An 11,561-nucleotide genomic window follows, 5' to 3' on the forward strand; every position below is an offset into this window, starting at 1 on the left:
GTAGCACTTGTTAAACTCTCACTGGGGCCTCTCAAACCTCCCTTTCTAGCTTCATAATCCAGACAGCATATGACTGTTTGTTCGTTTAACATTTGAGAGTAGGACAGATGGCCTGTCGATGTTTCCATGTTGTTGCCGGAAGAGCGCGTAACAAACAACAGTTAGAGTTCTTGTGGGGTGAGGAGGTTCAGACTAAAATGCCCACTAGCATTAACAGCTGCTTTCCCCTTACACACACAGCCAACGCCCCCACCCCGGCACCGGGCATGAACAACACTCAGGTTAGTTCTGACTCGGGATTTGACCTCCCAGAGGCCATGTTCGGAGATGGCTTTGCTGGAACATTCCTCCCCATCAGTTTTTGTACCCTGTGCCCACTGTGAACTCTTTGCACGGTCTGGGCCTCGTCCAGGCTGTCTGGGGCACATAGAGTCTAAGGCACAGGGCTTGCAAAAAAGGCTGCTGGAAACTCGACGGGATAATGGAGATTTAGAATTCAGACAGTTCCGGGGCTGGAATGTGCTGGTAGGAAAATGCCTGGCTCCCGCTAGCTTCTAACAGTTTTGTTTCAGGTTGTTACTGTCCAGGACTTTATGTCCAAGACTAAAGAGAAATAGAACACTAAGAGAAAGGAAATTGGATTTCAATTCCCTTCCATTTCTCTGTGATTGTCATCTCTTAAGCGTTACCATTTATTTCTTGCCTGAATCACTCTGGATGAACTTGTTGAAGCTCTTGAGTAGAAACTGGTCCCTGGTTATTCTTCAAGGTGGGATTTATCCCTTCTACTGAAACTCCAGGCTACTTCCTAAAGACCCAGAGCTCTCTAATTCCCACTACACTTCTTACTGAAAGCCGAATGAATGGCAGGTGCTTAATAAATTCCTAAAAACACAGGGCCAGCATCATGCTTCCTAGACTGGTTTCAACCTATGACGAAGGACTCACGTCACAATCAGGAAGAAACCACCAAATAGCGGAGACCCAAGGTTCACACACACTGCACAACAGAGCCAGATCTCAGGCTCACAATTTCTAAAATGACGTCTGGTTTTCACTCATATTCTGTCCCATGACACGTAAAATATTGTGCTAAAGATATTTAAGTGAAAGTCAGCAAAGAATGAAATTAGCACTAGGACATTTTGGAGGGGACTTTACAATATAGTCAATTAAAACAAACAAACAAACAACAACAACAACAAAAAAACCCAAACCAGAAATAAAACAACAAAAACAAAAAAAACAGGAGCCAGATATGTCGTGCACAGAGCCAATCCATAGTAAATTTCAGGACAGTCCAAGTTATGTAGAGAAACCCTGTAGCAATAAATAAATAAATAAATAAATAAATAAATAAATAAATAAATAAATAAAATTTTAAAAAGCTTTAATAATGTATTCCTAAGCTTACTATAATTTTTAAAATTCTAAAAAAATTTCTTAAAAATCATGTTCTTGTCAATGTCTGTTTCTAAAGCATGAGCTTAATCCTAGCTGTTTAATCAGAATTAAAACAGGTTCCTTTAGCTGAGAACTGAACGTGGGAGGTAAATTAGTACTTAAGATAAGGTTTTTTGGGGATTGGGGATTTGGCTCAGTGGTAGAGCGCTTGCCTAGGAAGCACAAGGTCCTGGGTTCGATCCCCAGCCCCGAAAAAAAGAAAAAAAAAAGAGATAAGGTTTTTTGGCCTCATCCATGCAACATTGACTCTGAACTGTCTCACCAACTAGGGTTTAAATGTGACATATGCCTGAAGGTCCATGTGTTTGAACACTTGCTATCAAGTTAGTGGTGCTGTTTTTGGAAAGATGTAGAAACTCTTGGACCAGAAGCACAGCTAGCAAATGTAGATTCAAATGCAGGGCCTGGGTTAAAGGCCCAGACTGACCCATGGAAACATGACAGATATGCAGCAAGCATTATTCAGTGCTTACTGGGTACACAGAACAGTTCTGACGAACTTCTCGTTTCCCTTTTAGACAGTTGTGAAACCTTAGGCACATGGTACTAATGGATATGGTATTTCTGAACATCAAATCTTTGGTGCCAGGAACCTTGACGTATTACATATGCCGTGATAGTTAACCCTTGTGCAATTTACCCCGCTGTGCTTAACAAGTGAGGTCTAAGGAGCGGAGAGGCCATTAACAAACTTAAAATCCCATCACTAACAAAAGCCAGCAATGAGATTTGATCAGATATCAAAGGCTCTAAAGCCCCAGTTTTTCTGCTACGTCCACGGTTCTCAGTGCTTACACATATTAATAGCAGCAGAAAGCGTTCGTGCAGTAGTGAAACGGGGTCTTGCCTCAGACTCCTTACAGCTAAAGGGGCGAGCCTTGAGTCTTAGATTCTTACCAATCATTGTAAAGGGCTGGATGTGGTGATGCAAAGCGGTACTATCAACACTTGGGAGATGACAGCAGAAGGATCCAGAGTTCAGAGTCATCCCTGCTACATAATGGAGTTTGAGGCAAGCCTGGACTTCGTGAGACTGTGCCTCAAAACCAAAAGTCAACAAGACAAAATCTCCATAACTAATTCTCGGATGCAATTCCAGGCTTAGGAACTGTATTAGCTGTATGGAGCCTCAGTTTTTTCAGGTGTTTAGATGGAGACTCCTCAGAGTGCTGGAGTTACCAGGACTCTGCTGACTCTGGGTCACTAAGTGCTAAAGAACCTCAGTTCGCCCTGGAGATGTGCAGTTCACTCTGCCTGATACTCTCCCAACTTCCTGCTTAACTACAAGCCACGAATAAAGCTCTTTAACATTTTGGATGGGTCAGATCCATAAAGAATATGGGGTGGTAGTCAAGCGTTTGAGAAATGGCTCAGCAGTTAAGAGCCTTAGCTGCTCTTCAGAGGACTGGAGTTCAATTCTCAGCACCCACAAGACAGCTCACAACTGGCCATAGCTCCAGTTCTAGATCCAATACCTTCATCCATGGAGGCACCATGCACACAGACTATTTCATGTTTTCTTGTTGGTGGTGGGGTTTTGTTTTGTTTTGTTTTGTTTTTGTTTTGTTTTGTTTTGTTTGTTTTAAGATCAGGAAAAGGCCTGGTGCTCTAGGGAGTTGCCACCTTTCTGCCTTTCTTTCCAGCTATCATTTGAAGATATTTGGTGACATTTCCAACAATCCAAAGTGTTGAATGTTTAGCTAGGAGTGATGGCCCATGCTTGTCACACCAGCATATCAGGGATTGAGGAGGAAGGATTCATGCGTTCCAGACCAGCTTGGATTACACGATAAGATCAAGTCTCAAAAAAAATTCATAATCTTTGACCTAGAACCCCGCTCCTAGAAATCTATATGCTAAAGAATAAGCCAATGGCCCTGGAATGGCTGGCCTAAGGCGGTTAGCAGAAAGACACCCAGGCATCTGTTGCTAGTGCCACTGTGATGGACAGTGTGTGCTGGAGAGATGGAAAGATGGAGTTCAGGGGGAGGGACGGAAGACAAAGCAAAGCTGAGAGGTTTGAACACTGAGGAGAAAGATGGACCTCGAGTCTCCACCTCCAGAGGTGAGGAACGGGCTGACATGAGGAGCCAAAGGCCAAGCTGATGACTGTGATCTGGACTGCCACCAGAGACAATATGGATATCTGAGGGCCATGCTGCCCTGGGAGGGGGCTGGGGACGCTGATCTGAGTGGCTTGAGTCTGCTGACCTGAGGCCATGGGGGCATCTGGACCCATGTTGCTATCAGAGGCCATGGTCCTATGGCAGCTTGTTGTCTGTGTTGATGTCCCAGGGACCCAAAGGCCATGCAGATGTCCCTGGCCAAGACTGTTACCTGAGGCACTGTGCTGATCTGGCTCCTCACCCTGCCAGCCACCAAACTCAGGAGAGCTGGCCCAGCCCCTTGCCTGGGCAGCACAGTAGAGGTGGCCCTGATGGTCAGGGAATAGGTAAGATGGCCTCTAGGGCATGAACACTGGACAGTTGGCCCCACTCCTACCAGGGAGCACTCAAGAGATCAGGTTCTGCACCTCACCTGGGCATCACAGCACAGCTGGCCCAGGTGGCAAAAGTACAGGTGAATCAACCCTAGGACACCAGAGCAGGAGAGCTGACCCCACAACCGGCTGAGTGCAGCGTTAGGTGAGCTAGCCCAGGCGGTGCTGGAGAGCTCACCCTGGTGGTGCTGACAAAGAAGAGCTGGCAGGACGACCAGCTTGGCTACCTCCCAGGTCCAGATCCAAGGCTTTGAGTTGGCTACACAATGTCTATTCCATCTATGATCTGATGGATCATGTGAAAGGATGGGTCCTACAAATCCAAATCTGTAGAAGCTCCATAACACAGGGCAACAAGAAGATATCAGAGAGATCCCATGAGGATTCAGGATTGATAACGTAGCAGAAGCCAGAGGTCTCAAAACAGACCAATGATTTATTCCAATGAACATTTGCAAGTAAAGATGTGTGGACAGAGGGGATACTGTGGGACACTGTGACACACTACAGCCTTCACGAGATTTCTTGTTGTTGTTTTATTTTATCTTTATTTTATTTCGCAGGGGAGATTGCAAGGGCAGAGGGCTGATACAAAGGGATGGGAAATGAGTAGGATTGGGGTGCATTATGCGAAATTCACAAAGTATCAGTAAAAAGTAATAATTTTAAAAAGACTAAATCAAGAACAGAAAATGTTTTAGAATGAAAAATGTTCATTTCAATATTCTTCACTATAGTGGAAACTAGAAGTAACTCGTAATCTAACAGTAGAAGGTCATGATTTGGTAGAATATGATAAAAACAATTGAATGGGAAATGGCTATTATAAGTGATGGTTGTATAGACTCTAAAACAGTATAAAAATTAACACACATAATATGGGATAAGAAACTAAAGGGCCATGCCTTTAATACCTGCAAAGAAATACATCGGGAGATAAAGGCAGATTGATCTATGAGTTCAAGGCCAGCTTGATCTACATAGTGTGTTTTAGGATACCCAGAACTATGTAGAAAGACCCTGTCTAAAAAGGAAGAGGAGGAGGAGGAGAATAAAGAAATAAAAAAGAAAATGCGGGATGAAAAATTATACTCTGTGACTTATTACACATAGAAAAAAAAAAAAAAACAAAAAAATCTTCAAAAGTTAAAGTACCTGAAGTTGTCTTTATAATCAGCCCAGTTTTAAGTATGTGAGACCAGAGTATAAAAGTGAATCTAAAGCAGATTGGAGGTGGGGAGGAGGCATCAAGACAGGGTTTCTCTGTGTAGCCTTGGCTGTCCTGAAACTTGCTCTGTAGACCAGCATGGCCTCAGACTCATGAAGATGTGCCTGCCTCTGCCTCCCGAGTGCTGGGATCACCACCACCTGATTCAGAAGCAGATTTTATCTGTGTAACTTGTGCCTAGGTCCAGATCTGCAAGCCAGTGTATACTGAAACCTCATAGCGAAAACATGAAATCACAAACTGAAATTTTTTAGGAATGAGAAACTGTGTTGGTTAGGGTTTCTATTGTTGTACAGAGACACCGTGACCATAGCAACTCTTTTTTTTAACTTTTTATTAATTCTTAGTGAGTTTCACATCATCCACCTCAATCCCACTCGTCTCCCCTTCCCTTTGTATCCTTTCTCTGCCCTTGCAACCTCTTCCCACAAAGAAAATTTTTAAAAAGTAAATAAATAAAGCAAAGCATAGAAAACGTCTTGTCATGGAAGCTGTAGTGTGTCAGTGTGTCTTACCTACAGTGTATCCCTCTGTCCATATATCTTTACTTGCAAATGTTCGTTGTAATGAGTCATTGGTCTGGTTCGAGGCATCTGGCTTCTGCCATAGTCATTAATGGATCCTGATAGGGACTCCTCTAGGTTATCCAGTTGTAGCCCTATGTTTCAGAGATCTTGCAGATTTGGATCTGCAGGACTGGCCCTTTCAAGTGCTCCAGCAGTTCATAGACGAAGTAAATTTTGGGGTGGGCCAACTCCGAGTCATAGATCTGGGCTTGGGTGATAGCTAAGTTGGACAGCCTACCAGCTCTCCTGTATCCACACCACCAGGGTGAGCTATTCAACACTACTCCTGCTAGCTCACCCAATTCTTCAGGAGGGGGCAGGGTCAGCTTTCAAGCTCTCAGGGCCAGCTCACCCTCACTCATGCCTCCAGAGCCAGCTCTATTGTGTTGCCCAGTTGAGGTTCAGGACCCACTCTCCTAAGAACTGCAGCCCCTGAGGAACTAGGACTGCTCTCCTGCTCTAACAGACTCAGGGCTGCCTCACCTGTGCCTCCATCATCAGGGCCAATTCTTCTGTGTTGCCCAGGCCAGGTGGGGGTCTACTCTCCCAAGTGTTATAGCCACTGAGGGGCAGGGCCAGCTCTCTTGCTTATATGACCTTGGAACCAGCTTGACCACAGCAACTCTTCTTATAAAGGAAAACATTTAACTGAGGCTGGCTTACAGTTTCAGAAGTTTAGTCTATTATTATCACGGTGGAAAGCATGAAGGCATGAAGGCAAACATGGTTCTGGAAAAGGTACTGGGAGTTCTACATCTTAATCTGCAAACAGCAAAAGTAACTGTGTGCCACACTGGGCATAGCTTGAACATTTAAGACCTCAAAGCCCACCCCTGCAATGACACACTTCTTCCAATAAGACCATACCTCCTAATAGTGCCACTCCCTATGGGCCTATGGTACCAATTGCATTCAAATTACCATAGAAGCAAATATGGATTTAAAGTTAGAGACAAGGTAAAGGAGTGATGACTTCTTGCTTATGAGTCATTTATCTTCTTTAGGAAGATCACTCCAAGTCCCTGATGTCTGTGGTCTTGGCTACCACGGAAGACTATGTGGATATCTGAGGACCATGCTGCCCTGGGAGGGAGTTGGGGACATGCTGATTTGAGCTGTAACCTGAGGCCATGGGGATATCTGGATCCATACTGCTGCCATGTGGGTGCTGGGAACCAAGTACAGACCTCTGCAAGATTCAGAATAAGTGCTCTTAACCACTGAGCATCTCTCCAGTCCGTAGTAAGTTATTTTAAAAATCTCTCCAGATATTCTTCTGTAGGGGGAGGTGCTGATTCCCTAATTGATTCTTGGTTGGGTCAATAAAGACAGCAAGAGCCAATTGCTGGGTTAAGGGTAAAGGTGAGACTTCTGGGTCCCAGGAGGAAGAGAGAGGATGGAGGAAAAGCAGGGTCTTTTGCAGCCATGCACTGGAAGAAGCAATAACCATGTAAGGTCTCAGGGTACCTAGGGCCTGCAGCCATGGGTGGTGGCGAGGAGGTTGGTGAGAGCTAGCTGTTAGCTGATAAGATTAGGACTAGAGATTCTGCACCCAGCCATTGTGTTATCTGGCTAGTTTTAAAATAATAATTGGGTCAATTGTTTTTTCATCCCAGAAGCTAGTGTGGGCAGGAGAAAGAGAAGATGGGGCGGTTGATGGTGGCTAAGCAAAGCTAGCCAGAAGGAAGAGGTGGAGCTTGGACAGCAGCTAACTCCTGGCTTTCCTGGGTTGGGGATTGGTTGCGTTCAATCCTGGGCTAGGCCTGAGGGAGCAAAGGGAACCAGGAGAGGTCGGAGCACAGGCCAAGCTCCTGGGAAGGTGCTATCACGTTTTTTAAAATTGCACACAACGTTCTTCCTCCATCTTTCAGGTGGGAAGACTCAGAGAAGAGAGCGAGTTGTCAGTACAGCCACTGTCTGGCCCTAACAGAATCCCTGAAGTAAGGAGATCCATGGAAATTAACAAAATAGCTAGCACCACCAGGATGTGGAAAACTGGTACCCTGTGACAAGTTTTGCAGAAAAAGACACACTTGTGAATTAGATCAGCATAAATTCAAATCTTGCTACTGTACTACGAAGGCCATCTTGCCCACTAGTGTGTGGCCTTGACAAAGACCTCAGTGATAGTAAAGTGAATGGGGGGGGGGGTCATAACTTTAGTCACTCAAAGTCTCATGTACATTCTTGAACAGAACAGACACAAGATGTCCAGCAGGGAAATAACTAGTTTTGTGTAGTGTTGATGCTTCAGTCTGCTGTTGTCTGGCAGTGCTTCAGATTAACAAACAGGCTGCACCATGCTAGAGTGATACAGCAAGGCAAATCCCAAGACACAGAATTAGAACAGTTGATGACGTGGGTCTGTGGAGAGCAAAGGAGAGACGTGTAGACCTAGGGAGCAAAGCTCTCCAGAATTATAGAACAATCCCTGAGTAGCGTCATTTGGGAACCGTCTGAGAGATTTTCTCAGAATAATTAGAGGTAGTATGAAAAATCCAGGAAAGGCCAAGGCAGAACACCATATACAAAAGAACAGACCCCAGACACCATTTCCTCTAAAGAGGTCATGACATACACGTTTAGCATCGGCATAGGCAAGATTCCAACAGAATGATTGCCACCACTTTCCGCGTGGATGTCCAAAATGCTTGAAGCAAGTCTAAAGTGGGGCACATGCTGTCTGTGGCCATGACCTTCAGCCAGTCAGGGACATACCTCACGCAGGACTCACTGTACTTCAGATCATCTCTTCTTCCAGAGGCTTTGCTGTGGCTTGTTGCGACTAGCTGCGTCCTGATACCACTGCTGCCGCTGGCATTGGTGCTGCTATGGCAGCATAGTGGGAGAGACCAGGGCTACCTGCCCTGCACAGAGAGAAGGATGCAGGTTGGAGAAGGGAGCTGGAGATGATACTAGAATAAAAAATGCATAACCCCATAGATCAGACTGAACGGCAGAGAGAGAGATCTAAGACTTGGCAATACAGCCTGGAGGAAATACTGGAACTAAGTGTACAGGATTTTATAGGCGGTGATAAGCCACAGAGAGAAGAAGGACGTACAGAAGAGGAGAAAGGAGAGCCACCATGGGTTACCTGAGCCTTAAAAATGTGGCCATGTGGGCTTGCCAGTTAAAGCTAAGAATAACACAGATAAAACATAATAAGTAATAATGTGGGTTACAGATAAAAAGGTAGATCCCAACAACATAGAAGATAGTTGCCCAGCAACATATTTTAAAATATAAAGGCTATATATGTCTTTCATCCAACAACATAAATGGTCTAAAAGCAGGGAAGAAACCCTACACCAAGATTTTTAAATTTTTGTTTTACTACATATGGCACCCAAAGTAGGGTGCAAATTTCTTGTTGGAATTTCTAAGCCCATATAAAAACACACACAAGCTAGTTATTATAATTATTAGCTATATGGGCAGATCTAACACTATACAAACTTATTCCCTAGCTATAAGACTCCTTCTTCTTTGTGTTTTCTCTGGCCACTTGGTCACATGGCCTCATCACAATGTCCCTGTGTTCTCCTGACTGAGGGACCATCAGCACAATACTGGGCGCAAAGCAGGCCTGTGCTCTATATCAAGCTATGGATCCCTAGGCCAAGTGTCAGGGCACAAGACTGTCTGAAACAAGTCAGGAGTCTGTGGCCACCAGGGACTCTAGGTCCAGAATGTGGCAGCCAGAGGAAGACCACAGCGTATGTATGTGTGGCAGGTTTTCTCAGGTCGTTCCTTACACATCTCTAGACTGCAGACAGTTCTTCAACCCCTCTGTCTCTCAAGCTGACATAAAGGAGGCACGGGGACAAATGGACATTGGTTCTCATTCTAGTCCCACCACTGTGGTTCTGAGTTCCACTTTCTCCCTCACGGTGTCCAGGCACCTCTGCATACCAGGCTGGGCAGATGAAGTAGAGTGCAGAACTGGGGGAGTCTGCAGGATCCTGGTCTGACTGGCAGTGTGGCTGTGTTGGGTGTGTGTGTTGGGGGGTTGGGGAGGGATCTTCTCCCAGGATTTAGTGTTATAGCTCTTTTAGACGGTACTCAGTGATACAGCTCTCTTAGACAACTTTCAATAAAAGTTTGTGCAAGTGCATTATATATTCGTGGTGACCAAGAGCTATATATTAACTCTGGAGAGTGGGGTGGTGTTTTCAGCGTTAATGTAGATCACTGGCTGGAGTTTAAAGTACTAGGAATGCCTCCTTTGCATGGAATGGTACTCCAGTAATCCCAGGTACTTGCTGGGAGGGTTCTTATCTGAAAAGAGGAAGTTGAACTTGTAGGTTTGCCCAGGCGTTCAGGACCTTCCCTAGGTAGAAGGCGGGGCAGTTGGGCTCCTCAGATACGGTCAAAGAAGGGGAAGATCTGCTGGTAAAGGGAGTCCTCTGTTTTGCTCAGAGATCAGAGCAGCTATTCAGCCAGATATGGTGGACTAGGACCTTAAGTAGCAGGGTTCCCCTACATCTCCCTCTTTTCATTTGTAATGGAAAGATCTCCTAATGGTTCTCAGCCTCAATGTTGGGAATGTTTTGATATTGAGCCAAAACCCGATTGGCAGTAATTTTTGTAATACTACTTATCTGCCATTTTTAAAATTGAACAAGGCAGAATGCCAGAAGAGGCAGGGCTCCAGTGGCCAGTGCGGGGCCAAGGAAGGGAAGAAGCTAAGCCATAAGGGAGGTTATGTGCTATGGGATTGGGGTGTTGGGCACAGAGTGTGCTCAGAAATCCTGGCAGAGATCTTTGAGTATTTGTACATTTTGTTCTACCAGGCAGGTTCACTATCATAGAAACAGCATTCCTCCCCCAGTTTAATGCAAGTCCTGCCCTGTTGAACACTCATCAAGTCCAGAGCTCTCCGGTTTTGGAGATCAACCCCAACTAGGGAGTTTAATATGTCAAGGGTGTCCGTAGTCTAAATCATCACCTGGTCAAGCTTGTCTTTGCTTTCAGTGTCCTCCCAGCGGCATGGTGTGTTCTTTGGGTTCATAGAAATAAACCTGGGGAACAATCATTATGGGGTGCAAAAGCCTTGGGAAGGGGGTTTAATGTAGTCGTCAGTACTGTTACTACACCAGAGAAAGATAGGGGGTTAGCACATAGAAGTACAATGTTATGGGAACAGGTAAAATGGGATCTTCTTGACAAGGTAAAGGGGGGAGGGGGATGTAGACTCCTGTGGTTTACAAAGCTAGATGTTAATGGGAACAGCAGCCAATAGCTGCTGGAGAGGGAAGCACTGAAGGAGCATTGAGAGGGAGGTGGGGTGGGTGGTTAGAGGAAGGAGACTGGCTGTATGTTGGATGTAACTGTGGCCAGGAAGGGGTGGTTTAGACCTCCTTCAGAGTTTGATTTTCCTGTTGAAGGATGTTAACATGGGTAAAGACTGGTTTGGAGGCAGGGACAAGCTGGCAGGAGATGTGTAGGTCGGCCAAGAGATCAGACTTAAGAACCCAAAGACATGTAAGGATCCCGGTGAAGTCTGATCTCCTCTACCTCCCCAGCATGGCTATTCTGCTCCTTCTCTCCTGTGTTTCCTCTCAGGAATCCTCAAAGTCCCACCTCTATACCCCTGCCTAGCCATTGGCCATTGACTCTTTATTGAGCAGTCAAACAAACAAACAAAAAAAAAAAAAGCAAAAAACAACAACTGTTGGCAGGGACCTGCAGTGGACACGCGAATTCCCATGTAAGCACAAATCAAATCCCCAACACACCATCCTACTAGGATAGGGGGAATTATTCGTGGCGCTTGTGCCAATGGACTGAGGTAGGAAAG

This window comes from Rattus norvegicus, chromosome 2 (genome assembly GCF_036323735.1).
Source record: "Rattus norvegicus strain BN/NHsdMcwi chromosome 2, GRCr8, whole genome shotgun sequence".
Classification (NCBI taxonomy): Eukaryota; Metazoa; Chordata; class Mammalia; order Rodentia; family Muridae; genus Rattus; species Rattus norvegicus.